This window comes from Vanellus vanellus, assembly GCF_965231255.1.
Source record: "Vanellus vanellus genome assembly, chromosome: 7".
Lineage (NCBI taxonomy): Eukaryota > Metazoa > Chordata > Aves > Charadriiformes > Charadriidae > Vanellus > Vanellus vanellus.
The window spans coordinates 2,733,807-2,751,293 of NC_138912.1; positions in this window are offsets into that span (position 1 = coordinate 2,733,807).

The window sequence follows — 17,487 nt, forward strand, 5'->3', positions numbered from 1 at the left end:
GACCCCTTCTCAATATCACCGGATGAAAGGAAGGCGCTCACCTACTGTGCGTGCCACTTCTGCCACATTAAAAAGAACTCTTTGTAACAGGAGAACAGCCACCTTAAACTGTCACCTATAAAAAAGGGACTATAAACAAGCAGATTGCTGCTAAGCAGGTGCTGCTGGAGGAGTTGGCCCTTGATAATAATAAGATCTTAAAATGGCATCTGCCTTTATTTTATAGCACAATTGGAAAGATGGTTAAAAGTAATAAACCCAGCTGATATGTTTTATGAGTTAGTAGTTAGCAGTGTTTGCGGGGGATGAACCAAAGATTTGGGGGGAGGGGGGGGGAAATGTGGAAGACCAGGAGCATCGCGCTTAAAGGCATGTTAAGGAAAAGGGCGTTATGTCTGAGCGCCCACAGTGCCTACGGAGAGACGTGCGGGTACCGGCGCTCCGGTCCCCGCCGGAGCACGGCTGTGGTTTCAGCGCCGCGGTCCCCCAGCCCCACACTCTTTAGGTTGCGTTTCTTATTTCACCTGACAGGAGACCGAGAGTTTGAGGCAGTGCTACGGAATCGCCTACGAAAGCAGCGAAAAGCCTTATCACGCGAACACGCCCTTCGCATCCGTGTGCCTTAAGGAAGAGCCCCCGTTTGGCTTCGCCGGGCTTTACGTCATTGTTTAGGAAGACAATACGCATTTCATTGGAAAGCATCTGGCGTATTAAGCCATAAACGAGTTTCGGTTTGTCATGAACAACTTTTATGAGTGGTGAACGAAAATGGAAAGATATGGCAAAACTACATAACCACCATGCCCAGCTCTGAGAATTAAACACTGAACTAATTTCTGAGCTGCAAAAGAGAAGGGGCAGCAGAGAAAATTTGCAGAATAGCGAAGTCGGTAAAAATAACTTCAGAATTTAGGAAATTATTATAAGGTTAAATCGCTGAAAAGAAATAATATAGAAGAAATAATATTTGGTTTCATTTGAGGCAAAGGGAGGATGTTTGGGGCTAAGGTCATGAACATATTCATGGCTAAGGCCATCTATATATTTAATATGCACATTAAATATTTATATATATACTAACAAATACATCAAATTTAATTCATTCTCTAAATTAACTTTGATTACGGAACGAGATCTTTTCAAAGAAGGGAAAGAGCCTTGGGTACCTCTGTACTCTTAATTTTTTCAAGATGATCCAGCAATTCCAGGTTCACGATGTCAGCACATTAACCACACATATGGAATCTCTGCCGCAGTCTGCTTGGAGGCTGTCTTCACCATCTGAGGAGACAACAAAGGTGAAAAATTATTATAGGCTGCATTCGATTCCATAAAGTATTTCTGAAAAATACAATCGTGTCATTTTACTTTTTTTTCTACTGGTGCCTAAGAAAACACTATTATCTCCCATTTAACCTCCTGCTCCATAAAAAGCTGACACAAAGGAAGAAGTGCTTTGCCGTGTGTCGCTCAGGTGTCCCCTACCTCTGCCACGTGCTCTACCAGTGCGTGTGGCCCGTAGCACTCCTGATGACCTTGGATTAGGAGGAGATCCCTGGGGAGATGGCTCAGGCCTTCCAGCCATCCCTCCCATGGCAGAGCCTTCGTCCACCGCTCCCGGGAGATGTCCTGTGTGGTTGGGGTTGGGACCGGCGGTGCGGAGCAGCCACCTGAAGCCCGACAGAGGTACTGCAGCCTCACACTTCTCCGTGCTTCTGGGTGGACTTCGGTGCATTTTAAAATCAGGAGGTTTTTTGAGTGTTTCTTTGGCTGGCAGTGGCAGATGACTCAATTTGTATAGGGCTGCTCTTCTAACTCTTTTTGATGGCAGTCAATGATACAAAGAGGCTGATATCCCAAAGCCTGCAACTGCTTTTTTTTTTTTTTCCCCCCCAAAGAACACCCTACTTTTGGTCTACAGCCTTACTGCAACTTTGTTCCTCTCCAGCGCAGAAAAGGAACCATCAGGAACTTTTGTTGCCAACAGCTCTGTTGAAAACCGTCGATTTAGGCTGTGCTGAGGTTTGTTCTGCAGCTCAATAATTCAAAAGTCTTCAAATGAGCTCCACATTGACAGCATTATTGGTGCCCCTCCTAATCTTACAAAACACACTAAACCATAGAGCAGTATTTTGATTAAATTCTTCAACTTCCCATGATCCTAGACACTGTTTTATGCATGACCTTGAATGCACATAACCAGAAATTTTCAATTCACAGAGACCTTCTCTTTGCAAAATATGGTAAGCACATCAGGAGCGGATGTCTAAGTAACAGCATCCAAAATTTAATCAAAGATTGCCTTGGACAACTGCAGAAAGTCAGACTCTCCCTCAGCGATATAACTTGCCAGACTACTCATTGCAGAGGTTGCCAGGTAGGTGACTGAGTACAGAGGCTGAAATTACTTCCCTGGGCTTTCCTTTGTTCCACGGAGGTGCTAAAGTTTTCAATATTACTGTTTATTATAGATGTCCTTTTAGTCCGCAGCAGCTGGGGTCAGGCACGGTGGTGCCCAGCGTTGGGACCTGCGCTGGTGCCGAGGAAAAAACGTCCCCTTAAATGCCCCGCAAAGAGGATGCCAAAGACGCCCACGTCCCCAGAGCAGAGAAAAATGCTCACAGACAAGCAGGGCCAGGGAAGCAACGGGGAGCAAGGCATGGGGGTCTTCTCAGGGAAAGCCCCCCAGCAAACACAGACCGCGGGGGAAGCTCTCGTCAGCGCGACTGCCAGCTTTCCCGTATGAAAAATGAAGGAAGTAAAGTCGTTTAACCAACTCCCAGTAACTCACGGCAAGCCCTTTAACCGTTCACGCCGGGGGTGCCTTGGATGCCACGCTGACCTCCTCCCGGAGCTCCAGCCAGCGCCTCCCGAAAACCAGCTAAGGCAGTTTTTCCATCTCCAGGACAATATTGCCTAAAACACCAAGCGTAGTCTGGAAGGTGTTAGCAAATGCATGGGAATTTGGATTTCTTTATGAGCTACTCAACACATAAAATCACTCATGCTCTGCGAGAAGCCCGTTTGCTCATCTGGCATGGAAAAACTCCCGCAAGTTCGGGATCCAAAGGCCGTTTTGAACAATAAGCTAAAATGCAACAGTTTTCGCATTGCGAGGCCTCAGATATCTTAAAAAAATGACACATGTTGGCTGCTCCACACCGTTTTTTCAGGCGCCGTCGTTTCCAGGAGCTGCCTGGCTTGGGGCAGAGCGCGCAGCGGCGCTAACGTTGGTGGCCACGCAGCTGCCAAAGCACAGCGGCACGAAGCACCACGTGGCATCGGAGCACGCAAACGTTTCGGCCAGCAGACAACATCAGGAGCAGCGACCTGGAGGGTGACGGGATGGGGAGCCCGAAACGGGGCTCTTTAGGTCTTTCCCTGCACAGCTATTCAGGAAGCACAGGATGTTTCATCTCGAAACCACTTCTTTATTAGTATTCTGCCCTAAACAGGCATTGGAGCAACTTGATGCTAGGAAAGGATGGACTTAACAGAGCATTCATTTTTTTTTTTATTATTATTTTTTTCCTCAGCACCTAGGCTGTTTCAAATTAAAGAGAATCCGGCTTCAGGAGGCAGTGCTATTTTAATCATTCCAATGTGTCCAGTACGGGAGATGAACTCAAAAGGTGAATATTAAAAGTAGTTGTGGAATTCAGTCATTTCACGAATGAACACATAATAGCCAAAGGCAAAACCGGAAGGCAACTTCACTTCCAATCAGTGTTTTCATTTTATTGAAACCAGATTGGAATTCCTGGAAAGAAGCCTACATATCACATCTTTAATACTAATTTTCATATACTCCAGTAAAACTGTCAGGGTGAATCAGTTGTTGAAGAAAGCTTCCTGTATAATTTACAGATGTACCTCCCCGTAGCCTGCGATTTCGTCCTGAATCAGAAACGTGGTTTTGATCATACTCACAGATTTCCTCTCACCTGTGCAGGTTTTCCTTGGCTCTAATTTGATTATTAAAATTGGACATTTTATGGCAAAACTGGTGATAAAAGTAAGCCAGCTGCTGTACGCTCAGCAAGGCTCTATGTACTTACATACATACACACCTATATCTATCAGAGGAGACGCACGCCTTGTACACAGACATACTCCCACCAATTCATCTTTTGAGGATGAAATAACATTCAGAAACCCAACCGCTCCATCTATTCGGTGCAAACATCTTCATCTTCCAAAAAAACATCAAAGAATCAATAAGCGGCAGAGGATTTCCAAGCGGAGATAAATATAACACTTGGATGACGACGGTAAGAGCCTTTCCTCCTAAGCCCGGCGATAAACCCGCCGCGTTGTTTGTTTGAAGCGGAGTCCAGCGAGGCTGCGTGGCCGCCAGCCACCGCCGCCGCCTCCGAAGCCGCTCCGTTTTGCACTGATAGCTGCTCTTTTTGTTTCCCCGCGAGCTGCCGGCCTGCCAAGACCGCCTGCCAAATCCCTTCCCTGCAAGCACGCGAAAGAAAGAAGGGCGAGCGCGCCCGCGAGCCCCCCATGTCTTAATTCCCCCAAGTGCTGCTGGAGGAAGCGCGGCATTATTCCCGCGCCCCGGAAGGAGGGATGGGGGCGGCAGCGGGATGCGGGGGTCGTTTTGCGGGGCTGTTGTCGCGGTACGTCGGCACCGCTCGGCTTTAGGTAGTGTCAGCGCTTCCATTAAAGCCCCATTAGGCTGGGGTTTATAACTCGTCTGTAAAAATTTGCTCAGGCTGCAGGAAACTTGGCAAACAAGGAGTGCAATGTGGATTTTTTTTTGTGTCCCCTCTTCCCCTCCCCCTCCCCCCCTCCCCAGTTGTTAAAAAAACATGGTTTGGCTGCTTTTTAAGCATCTTCTGACACATGTATAAAATGTTTATTAGTTTTAGACATTTCTGTGCTTGTAAAACTCTAAATTATCTTCATTATAAAAAAATGAAATTTAAGGAAGCTGGAGGGCATCTCTGGAGACTTCGATTCAAATCCTGACGAGGCCACAAGTGTACATAAGAGCTTACTTGTCTCAGACTAGTCTCCATTCGCGTGCTTCGCAAAACCGGGGCTCTGCGTCGGCACGGGGGAAAGCTCTCCCCCACGAGCCCCGGGACGAGCGGGGCAGCACCGGGCGAGCTGGCAGAGCCGCGGGCAGGAGGTGGTACAAAGACCCCCTTGGCAAAAGAGCCCGTTGTCTCCCCCACGTGTTTCAGCATGGCAGCGTCCAGCCAAAGGTGAAAGAAAACCTGAGCAGAGCATTGAAATCCAGTATTAAATATTGTGTGCTGTCCTTTAATCACCTAATTGTGGGGGAGGGAGGAGAGAAAGTGCAAGAAAATAGCTGAGGAACCAGTGTTTAAACAGCCAAGTATCATATGCAATGTGTTCCTTCAGCCGAAACCTCATTTCGGCTTTTGGGGGATGAGAATATATTGCGTGCTCACACTGTGAGTGGGGTATTAACGCCCCGGCTGGAGCTGGCTCCCAGCACCTTAACACAGCAGGATGCTCCCGGCCCTGCCTAACCCTACGCGACTGAACAGCCTTACCCCAAAATAAGCCAGAATTTCACCAAGACTGCTCTTCACACCGCATCTGGAAGGTGGAGCAGGAGGGCACGCTGTGTACATCCCCAAATGTCAGGCTTAAGACAGCATCAAAACCAGCGAGGCAGTTTCATGTCCTCGGCAATGATCAGTAATACGCTGCAATATGCACGCGCCAACTTCTCTTTGTATTTTGAGTTCTGTCAGTACCATCTAGTTCGTTGCGTGATGTTTTACTTTTTTTTTTTTTTCCCCTCAAATATTTCCTTCTTTTCAATTTTACAAAAAAAAAAAAATAAAAATAAAGTGTTTTAAAAATGTATCAGTACAAGGCCGGGTAGCAAAGTGGATTAATGCAAAAGCGTTTCACCTCCGGAGGTTTTTGGTTTCAAAGTTGGGTTGGGTGTCGGCTTGTCACATCACAGCCTCGCTGCTCCCTGGGCACAAACGTCTGCATGCAAGCAGTCCATCGCTGGGATAAAATAACAGGCCACGGCAGGTCAAGACCGCAGCATAATGTAAGAAACGAGGTTAGAAATTACATAAACTCCGACCGTCCAAATTAGATTCAGCCATTTCTCTAGTTTTAGAAGATACATAGAGCAGAGTCTCTATATTTCAAGTACCTGGAAGACGAGTAGAGGTTTTGTTTATTTCTTTGACATACTGATGGAGCTGTGATTTTGCAAACACATACTGAAGTCGATTCATAATCAGCAAAGCATGTAAACATACCCCGAGCTTCAAGGCTACGCTTAAGAGCATACTTGAACAAATCTGATATCATTTAAAAATCTATAAACTTTTCATTGTGCGTGTTACAAAATTAACTTTGCACTCCTTAGCATCAGGCAAAAGCTGATAGTTGAATTAATGGGTTGCATTTCATCTAGACAGAAGAAAATAATTCAGACCTGCAGTAAATCCAAAAAGCATTATTTCCCACAGTGTTTCCACTGAGCAAGCCAGTAAAAGTCCATATCTTAATCTCTCCTTCCTCCTCTTTTATGAAAAATCCATCAAGACACACGTTTGGAAATACTGAACCTCTGGCAACACGTTTTCTGAGTCCGCCTCCTCTTTATTTGTCTCAGCGCCTTACGTTTAAAGCCATTTAGAAGGCATCATCTGAGCACACAGAAAAGTAAAGCGATGCCTTATAAACTGGTGGGCACCAAAGTGGCACCTGGAGTTGTGGGGTGCTGTGTAAGAGACTCACCGAGCACCATGGGTGCATGGCTGCCTTCATCACTCCAAGCCAGTAACAACAACATTCCACGTCTCCTTCTGGAGCTCTTCCCCACAGTACGTGATAGACACGTCCCAGTAGGTAGCCAGCACTCCCTGTGGAGTGGAAAAAAGGAAGATATTGTTTATTTCTGTTGTGACAGAGGAAAGCCAAGAATTTTTAAGCATCCCCAGACTATTATCATGTCTCTCTTTCATTGCCTGCCTGCGCCTTCTCCCAAACCCAACCTTGCAGATGCACTGGAGTATAAAGATCTCATTTGATCCCGTGGGATTGCTTCCACTGGCGTCTTCCAGGCACTGTTCTAGGGTTACTCCCTGAAAAGTCCAACCCAAAACCTAGTTTTCCTACCCACATTTCTAATTCAAATATCCACACATCTCGCCTTCATCAACATTCGTCAGCCCTCCTATGCATTATTGTCACCCCTCTGAACAGCTTTTCCTCAGGCTCCTCAGCCCCAAATGAGTAGATATTCGGCATTTCTGGCACCTCCTTTTCCAGTGTGGCAGCAACATCAGCTTTGAGCAGCTCTCAGTGGATGGATGGAAATTAGAATAAAGGCATTTATAGCACACAAGCGAAAGCCCCACCAAAACCTAGTACTTCAAAAGGCGCAGATCTAGAAATATGCCTTAAACAAGAAAAAGGGTAAATGCTAATGTATGATTATTAAATGCAACTTTTAAATTTATTTTGCTTCCCAAACCGCTCATTGCAATATGCAAGATCAGGCCATATTTGCTCGCTTTTCATACTCTTCCCCAAGCCCCATTGCAGACCCTGCCCATGAGGGAGAGCTGGGCTGGATGCAGTGCCCCACTCACCTCCTAGGACGGCTGCTTCCTCCTCGGATTAGCTGGATTATACTACAGATCAGAAAAGTGTCATAATTACGTTGCAAAAGATGAAGATTTTTCTCTCTCTCCCTAAAATGTACACAAAGTGATATGAAACTTTTTTATAGGTATGATACCGAATCATCATTGAGCAGCCCATGGTCCCCTGGGGAAGGCAGGGACATCCCGTTAGCAATCCAAGGGCATTTGGTGCGGCACAGCCCTAAACACCTTCTGAAGCAACTCTTCCACGCTGAGAGTATAAAAGCAAAAAGCAAGAATATTTCTGTTAAATAATATGGAGAATATGAAAAAACAGAGATGTATCAGAAGTTTAGCACAAGTTTCTAACCCATAACATTCACAAGAGTGCTTCTGGCAGCGTTTCTGTTTCATCAAATCGCAAAAAAATCTTCAGTGCCTGAGTGTGGCAGCAAAGTCCCCGGCAGAGTCTCAGACATAATAGTCGGTTCGTTTTACCCAGACAACTTATATTTGGCATTCCCTTTAAATCTGTCCTGGGGACATTCCTACGAACTATCTTAGAATTATGAACCTGGAAATAAGAGGATCTACATCAAGTGAAGCCCTGAATTATTGCCACAGAGGTGACAAACTCCACACAGCAAATTCGACCAGGAAGAGGGTAACGACTCAGGTGTGGCATCTCCAAGAGCAGATCTGCATTTAGACTGATTCGCATGTCATGAAACTCAAAGTCCGTAAAGGAAACAAGAAGTTTTCTCGTCTCCCTTCCTCTTCTAGCCTATCAGCGGCTGCCCCAGTCCCCCTGCCGCGTGGGCCATGCAGATCCTGTGGCAGTCACAGCACAGGGCAGTTATTTCTCATTACTGGTTGAGGTCACTCTCATTTCGAGTACGCAGAGCTACGCGCTCAGGCGGTGGTACCAAAGAAGGATATTTTTCCACACCCATTTTGAAGTTGGAAGGGAGCACGGACGCAGGACCAACACAGCAACGTTGATCCTTATGATCACAAGACTAAGTTTCTTAAATTGACTAAAACATTAATCTAACGGGTCAGTCTGGAAACGACTTACCTCATACACTGCTGGTACGTGTGTAAGTCCCACCAGGGAAGACCTGATGGAAAGACAGTTTTAGTTCAACCATCCCCATAGCTCATACCGGTCTGATAAGGAAATACAATTACAGAGAAGGACAAGAATAGAGAAAAAAGAAAACCACAAAATAAGGCACAATGACAGATTCCCTCTGACGGAAGTGACCAAGGAACCCAAGCTTGAGGCAGACTGAAAAGCACCTTGAGGAACAAGAGTCCAAGATTTCATTTGAGCGTCAAAGTTCATAATGGCCAAAAGGATGGATCCTGGGAGTCATTTTTTGGTAGTATCTGATCATAAAGCAGAGGTGAGGCTCTGGATCCCAAGGTACAAATCTTAAATGTTTACTGATCAAGCTGAGGACTCCACTTTCCTGTCAGAGAAGCAGAGCAGCAGACCTATAACCTCCAGCATAATTTTACCACTGTGGTAACCTACAGTCCCCCAGACAAGGCTTCTTGTTGAAATAAAGTAGCTGTCATCTTCTCAGAGGTTCTGAAAGCAGAACCAAAAGTCTCTTCAGTGTGGAAGGGAGGACTGGGGAGAGAGGGGACAGGAATCACTTTTTTGAAAAAAAAAAAAAAAAACAAACAAAAAACCAACAAACACAAAAGAAGAAAAGCAAACAGGAATTTCTTAGTTAACCCCTTATTCCAAGTCCAGAGTCAAGTCCACTCACCTGCATTTTGGGAATGGAGAAGCAGAGAACTCTCATTCCTTCTGTTTGCTTGGGAAACAAAGATGACACCAGTCAAAAAGTTCACGCCAGTGTTGCATTGTTGCCAGTGGCAAGCGATACGGCAGTGACTGTCCCACTCCAGTTCAGCCCAAGCCTTGCTTCAAGAAGGAGGTTTTGCATCGTCTATCATGGAAACGGTGCTGGAGGAAACGAGGTGCCATCCACGGGGGGTGATTTGGAGGGCTCTTCTCAGGAGGGAGAGATCCTGAAGGATGGAGGGTTGTGCCTGAGCCCAACAGGAGGTGCCCTCCAGCTGGTCCCGCTTGCGGGATGGGTGACAGGGCTGCCCGGGGTGACAGGCCCTGCCTCAAGCCTGTGTTTTTGGGGACAGAGAAACTTTGGCCACCAGCAGTGCCTGTAAGATCCCTGTTACGCAGGACGGGGAGGCCAGAAGGAGGGGCTGCAAGGTTGCCACCTTCGCCGTGTCCTTCGTTGTAATTTGCAAACCTCAAGAGCTGCTTCTTCAAATTGCAACCATTTTTCCTCCCTTAATTTCGGTTTCCAGTGCCTAAAACAAGCTGGCCCACAGCTGGCAGCAAGCGTGGTGCCTTTTGGAGTGGGATGAGGAAAGCCTTTGTCCTGGCGCTGGAGGACAGCCAGAGCAGAGGCTTCTGGATGGAAAGACATGTGCCTTGAGAAGGCAACATTTTGTCGTATTTTCCCCCTTTTGCTTAGTGTCTAACATCACATCTCGGGTCACCTGGTGCAGACAATTAAAATGAAAATCCCACAAATACCATGAATAGTTGCAGAAGGCTGGAAAAAAAGGATAAAAAAAAATAATCAGGAGGCTTATTTTCCAAAAATAAAATCTCTCTCAGAAAACATATCAAAACAGCCAGCACTCAGCACTGTGAATAAAATTATCAGACTCAATAAATATTTTATACTCCCATTCTAATTGCCAAAAAAAAAAGTTAATTTCTGAAGCAAAGTTTTTTTTTTTTTTCATCTTTATTTTTAAACCCTTAACATAATGACTGAATGCCTAATACGAAATTGATAAATTTTTAAAAGGTTTCTTTGAAAAAAATTCAAAGCTGAACTTCAGCAGAAGACCACAGGGAAGTCTATAATCTTTAGTCGGACGCCTGGCACACCACCGCTCCGGCCGGTGCCAGCGCTGCATTCTGACAGAACAAGTGTTGCATGAGATGTGAAGGATGACTCCGGTCTGCCGAAAAACCCTGGAGCAGGTGTTCCTCATCCTCATTTGCAATGGAGCATGGCCCCTGGCTCAGTGAGCTGGAGCAAATGCGCTGGCAGGACCCATCATGTACCTGCGTGCTGAGATGCACTAATGATAATGGATGCAGGCCTATTAACCACCCCATTTGTAATGGCACACAACGCTGATTGCTCGGGGAGTGAGTCAGCGGCTTTCCAAGAGGGAGCGGGGAATGCCGGGAACCCATGATCCTTTGTGCATCCCTTCTGCTCTGCTGGGTGTACAACTCTGTTAGTCTTTATTTAATAATACAAATGAATACATGATTTGCTACATGATTATACATGAAGATAAGTCGCTTTGGGCAGCGCCGCATCAGCCTTGTTGTCTTGGGCTGCGGATCAGCTCCGCTTCTGCATTGGGGTTTTTTTTTTTGGCCGGGGCGGGAGGAGGTCCCTGGCCGGGCTTGATGTGAGAACCACCAACTCCAGGGCAAAAGTCAAGGGTCCGACAAGCACGCGTAAGCTTTGGGGTTTACAGAAAGCTTCTGCTTATCTTTGAGTGAATTTTTCAGCGCGGCTAGGGAAAAACGTGCTACTCGGCTTCTACCCTTCATTGCCTGGCTTTCCTCGGGAAAGAAAATCCTCCAAGAATAACCTTTAAGAACACACACCGGGGCCGCATCGCTGTTTGTGTTGTTCTTAAATAACTCCTTGCTGCTCCGTTTCATAAAAACGACTCTTGCTGAAAGCCCGTTCCCCCACTTTGTGGAATCACAAGGCAATTCGGAAAGGATGCGCTCGTAAAAAGCAATCGTTAATAAATAGATCACATTACTTGTAGGTACTTGATTCCACAGCCAACTTAGTTAAACAGTCACTTTTGGGCCACAATATTGCAATCAGCAAAATACACTGTAATTATTATTGTAAACTTAACTACTGGATTTGCCAGGTTCTTGGCAAAACCGAATAGGCGGCTTATGCCGTCTGCTTCGCAGCAGCTCTGTTTTCATTTCTTTGCAAAATGTGTAAGAGGGCTCTTTTGTTACAGTTTGCAAAATAGGCAATTTGGTTGCCAATTTAGTCTAACAGGCAAATGTCGCCAATTATTTTGCTTAATAAACTGCTGCTTTTTGTGCACAACAAGCAACACGTGAAAATAAATAAGAAAGATCAGATATTACCTGAAGTTGTAACAACCACTTTGTATACGTATAGTTCCCATTGCAATGTTTCATATTTGAAGCTTTGTAAGCAGAAAAAAAGACAATTTGTGCACATAAATTCATAGATAACGGCATCAAAATTGTCTGGCATATTTTGGTAGGTTTACATCACTCCAATAATGCAAACTACTGTAAATATGGCTTAAAAGTCGATTTAGTTAATTAATTGAGCATCTTTGTACCTAAAAGGGCAAAGCAACTGAATCCCATCAGCCAGACTGGATCCAACATTTCTATTTTTTCCTGATTTTCCCTTGGCAGTCAAAGTTCTGAGTTTAAATGACTGTTCAGAAAAAAAAAAAAAAAAAAAAGGAAACAACCAACAACCTAATATAAAAGAGGTACATACACATCACATGTCCACAGTCTTCCTGTGGTCAGGAAAAGGCCATAAATAAATTTCCGTACAGATATATGCAAGAGTAATCAGATTATCAGAAATTGTGTCCGCCTGTCAACAATATATTCTATCTATAGAGGTACACTTCACAAAGAATATGAGCAGAAGGAAGAACGGAGACTTGGCCGTTAAACACAACATCCCAATATTAGCAATTAACCATATAATATTTTACTGTTCTGATTTTACCCTTGCTTAACTCGTTGTTTTAAAGACCAGACTTGGCAACCCAATCCCCCACCCCCGTACACACACAAACCACTTTGCTGGCAGTCACTTTGCAGTCATCAAAGGGGCTGGAATTTCTCTATATGTATTGTACAGTATATTTCAAAGGAATTTTTCTGCCATGCACAGTATATCAATACTCAATGTGGGAGTAATTTAACTTCTTAATTTATTGCAGCAGTAACAGCATTTTCAAACTGGTCATAAAATATTCTTGTACTCTTCTAATCTGGGTTTTCAATGTTCTATAATGGGAATTCTATGAATAATATTGGGAAGTGAGAGATATTTTATACGGTATCTCTAAGGGAACAGTGTTATTGCATAAAAGTTAGGTGACATGGGAGAGACTGATAGAGGTGGTGTTTAAAAAAAATTTACCCTTCAGGATTTGTCACAGGAATAATAATGATTTAGTGACATTTTTCCTCCCTAAAAATCAAATCTCCTGTAAGATAGGGTTACAAGAAGTGTGTTCTAATTATGGATGGCTCCAAACCATCCAGAGCAAACACAGCTAGTATCCGCTATCTAATGGTCATTGCAAACTATCCAACTACCCCCTCTTGTCCAGTTTTGAATATATTCTTACTATTTTTTGTATTTTGCTATTAATAAGGTGCCAGTGAGATCAAGGCCCTGCTGTAGGACATGTCTCATAAACAACAGCCACAGGCACCTGCTGGAAGGCTTCTCATTCACCACCCACCGCCCGGACGGAGGAGAGGGCGGCAGCAGTGTCCCCCTCTCCCAAGCAGAGCTGGAGGTGGGTTTGCCCCGGAGCCCAGAGAAGGGTCTGCAGTGAGCCAGGCACCAAATCTGGCTCATCTCATCCCACGTTGCTTCTGAGCAAGAGAGATGTTTTCTAAACACAGGATGGAAAATTATAGATGTCTTTCCGCGGGAGGTCCGGGTGCTCGGAGGTCCGTGTGGGTGCTCAGAGGTCTGGGCACCATGGCACGGCAGCCAGTGCCGCGGCACTTCCAGCAGCGCGAGCTTGGCTTCCCTGGAGATTATTTTTCAAATTTCCTTTCAAGGATATTTGTCCTCTGATACTCCCTAGAGGTCAACAACAGCCTGCCTATCACCTTTTTGATTGGCGCACGATTTTACCTTGGCTGCAAAGAGAACCTCGTCCCTCCTCTCAATCGATGGTCGGCCCCAAGATGTGTTGCATTGCCGAAACATTGCGGGCAGCGATCCGGAGCAGTGCGGGTCACCACCGCCTCCTCACCCCATCGGTATCCGCTGCCGAGAGCTCCAGCTTCGGAGCAGCGCCTTGGGCTCCACCATCCTGCAACACCCTGACCCCAGATTTTCTATGAATGCTGCGTTCGCTTGCATTTTTGGAGCAGCAGGTTTCATGTTATTGTGCTTTCTGTTTTTTAGCACTCCTGGTGAAATTTATTGTTGTAAAGCGCCCTGAGCACACTGGCAGGGAAAGACAATTACCCAGCATTTCCAGTCTTGGAAAAGTGTAATTGTGATATATATGTGCACTACCTTCCAACACAGTCTTGCGGGCTGAGTCTCATCTTGCCAATTCGACGCCGTTGTCTTGATGCACTCTGTCCAGTGTACTCTGCAGATGGGGGCTGTGTCCAGGCTTCTGCGTTTCAAAAATAACCTTATAAATTCAGACACGAGTTAGGGACTTGGGGTTGAGGCACAATACGCGATGGATTAACAACCGTCATCAGTACTTCAACTCATTATAGTATAATTGCATTCACATAATTTAAACAACGCTTACCCCGAACCTTGCCCTTGGTGTACAGCCAGAGGATGCTATGCTGGGTGTTTTTTGATGAAACTGTTTTTCAGGGAAACAGCCGCTCGTTGAACTCGGGGCGTTTCACAGAGCATCAAAAGCTCAACGCCACGTTGAACCTGTGCAGTTTCCCTGTGCCATAGCTTTCAGGTGGTCACACAAAATAAGCCAAACCCAGCGAGCTCAGGCTGCCAGGGCAGAGCCACTGTCCCAGGGCTGAGATGCAGCTCCCAAAGCAAAACAAGGGGACTACACGCTTGGGTCCAGCCATTTGAAGCAGGTTTTTCTGGTCAGCCCCTCAGCAGCTTTTCTGGTATGTTCTACAAGCTCCAAAACCAGGGACAAACCAGTAGTTTCTGCCCAGCTTACCCGGAAGGCGAAGGAAGCAGTGCATGGGATCTTACTGGGGCACCAAGCCCAGGGAACGGACGGTCACACCATGCGCATTTCTAAGGTGTAAAAAGATCAATACGTGAAATACTGTCCCGATATACACCCTTTTTCCCTCTTGTGTTTTAATTTACTGCCATTTGGTCATTTGTTCGGAAATAAAGCGCAGAGAATTAAACACAATTGCACAAGGGATGGCGTGGGACCGGCTGTCCCGGACTGGATCAAAGGTCCATCCATCTCAGCGCCCGTCCCTGCCCACGGCCCAGAGCCAACTCCGAGGGAGGGCTGCAAGAGCCGGAGCAGGGAGCAACGTTTCCCAGAGATTTGAGCAACAAGCAGTCCTGCCCTGTTAACTTTTGGCTTACACTCGCAGCTTCTAGTCCCCACGTTGCCCCATGCCCCTATTCCCCATGCAGAAGCCGCCCCACATCCTTGACCCTAATCTGACCTCTTTCTACACCCAGTTGCAGGACTGCAGGTGTCTATATTCTACACACTCTAGATATGAAACTGCGTGATAGGTTTATATACCGACATAACAGTGGTTTTTACCTTTCCTAATATTTCTTCATATCACTTTCCTTTTCTCCCTTTTGACACTGCTACTGAACACTGAATATACAGGAATGCATGCATACAAGTGCCCAAGACCAGGCACGACTATCCCTAAGCTGATATCTCCATTCCCTATAATCATTAATTATTTTACACAAGAAATGCCAAGCAGCTGGAAGCCTGGGAAGAATTGGTTATGAGCTGACTTGAGAAGGGTACAAGATGGATGCAAAGGACAGGTGGCAGAAATTCCTCATATTTTCACCATCACAGAGTTTCACATCAATTCAGTATTTTTTTCCGAGACCAAAAGCACGCCTGCTGCTTGGTCTGAGACAGAAGGATCTTGTGTCTGCTTTTATGTGTGTTAGCCCTGCTGTATTTTCCTGACTGTGGAGCACAGCTGGGCTTTACTTACCTCTAAAGCTGACCAAAGCCAGCAGGATTTCCAGCTTCATATACGTGTATTTGCTTATGTGTGCACCCACAGACATGGACACACATACGTATGGAAATTTTTCTCCAAAAAAAAGTTTCCAGGCAAAGAGAAGCCTCCGAGGTTACCAGCTCTGAGGTTAATTGACATTTTTTCAGTGTCACTGCCTCTGCCTTCTGGTATAGATAAGGTTGAGAGGAATAATAATTTCCCTGCCTGGCTACCAATTTCCAGAGCTGATGGTCAATGGCAAAACATCTGGAGCTCGGTGAGAGCTCCCTTCAAAAATTAGGAAAACTCTGGATTCCTAAGAGTTTCATCAAACCCGAGATGTTTCAAACAACATTTCAAGCTCAGATAAATTACTTTCTGGACAAAAGAAACACCACTTTCTCAAGACAAAAACATTTTCCTGGAAAATATCCAAGCGTTGCTTTTGCCAAATTTGAAGTTATGCTCAAGGGAGAACGGAGTACCTTTGGCACATCTGCTGAAACTAGAGGAACTGTGTCTCTGGCTATGGTGAAGGAGGAGGAATGTAGCGACTTAAGCCTGCTTTCTGGGGTCAGGAAACACACAGAAGAAGTGATGAAAAACAGCCCAAAGCAAGAGGAGGGTGATTTGGTTTCTATTCCATGAGGCCGCCTCAGCAGCTCGAGGGAGGGAGGAAGGGAAAAGAGGGAAAAGTTAGAAGGAAAAATGAATGAACAAAAACTGAGTGTGGCTTGGTTGTTTGGTTGTTTTTTTTTTTTTCCCTTTCCCATCTGCAGTGGCTTTTGTAGAGATATCAAAATCAAGAAGAGAGAAATCGGATCAAAAAGACCGAACAGATTCGCTTGTAACAGAAAATACTGTTGGCACCTCTCCTTAGGTAGACCGAGAACCACACGATTCCTCACTATTGTTAAAGGAGGATTTTCCTTGAAGTCCGGCTAATCCATTAAGGGAGCAGGCTAGCGGGGGCAATGGGCCAAGAGAAGCTCTGAAAAAGAAACTCGGAAAAATGCTGTGGTGCTGCTGTAAGGGTTGGTGTCTTATCCCGCCGCACAAGACAAAGGATTAGCGCGCTTATCTGGGAGCAGCAAGTGAGCCTCAGCACCAGCGCTGCGGCACAAGCGCTTATAGGCATCAGTTAGTGGGCAGCAAGGAGGGGGGAAGAAAAAAAAAAAAAAAGAGGAAAAAAAATCAATCAATCAGCAGAATCCCTGGGGAGAGGGATATTTTGAGGCTCTCTCTTCGGCGGTGCGCTCGGTGCAGAGCGGGAGCGGTGCGGAGGGCTGGGGCACGGCGAGGCTGGCGCGGAGAGCAGGGTACAGCAGCACGCGCGCCAGCGGGGCCGGTGGTTCATGAACCTGTCAGTCTAAAAGCCTGTTTATGCTTAGCCAGTCTGCTGGAAGCACATCTGCTAATATCCACTAAAGAGAAAAATGGTGTAGGGAATATGTGGATGCCTTCTCCGCCTTGCTTGGGAAGCCAAGTACCAAGGACACAATATTCTGCTTGGGGGAGAAAACAAGGTGAGCGAGTCCTGAAAGTACTGCGAGAGGCTGCCAAGAAAACACAAGTGTTTTCTGTTCTCAGCAGGGGTGGAGAGAGGGGGAAAAATTACCCCTGATTGTGCCCAGCATTTGTATTTGCGCCCTTTCAAGCCCTTCAAGGGGTGCCATACCCGGGGCCCTGTGGCGGGGCGAGCGACACCCAGGCGCTTTCATCCCCACTGGGAAGCCTCGTGGCCCCGACACCAGCATCTGGCACCTGGCAAGATGTATTTTGACAGCTCAACAAGAGCCCTCGACGGCAAACGCATGGAGGGGAGAGCGCTTGCGCCCATTTATCAGATGCTGCGAACCGATGGCAAAAGCTGAGCGA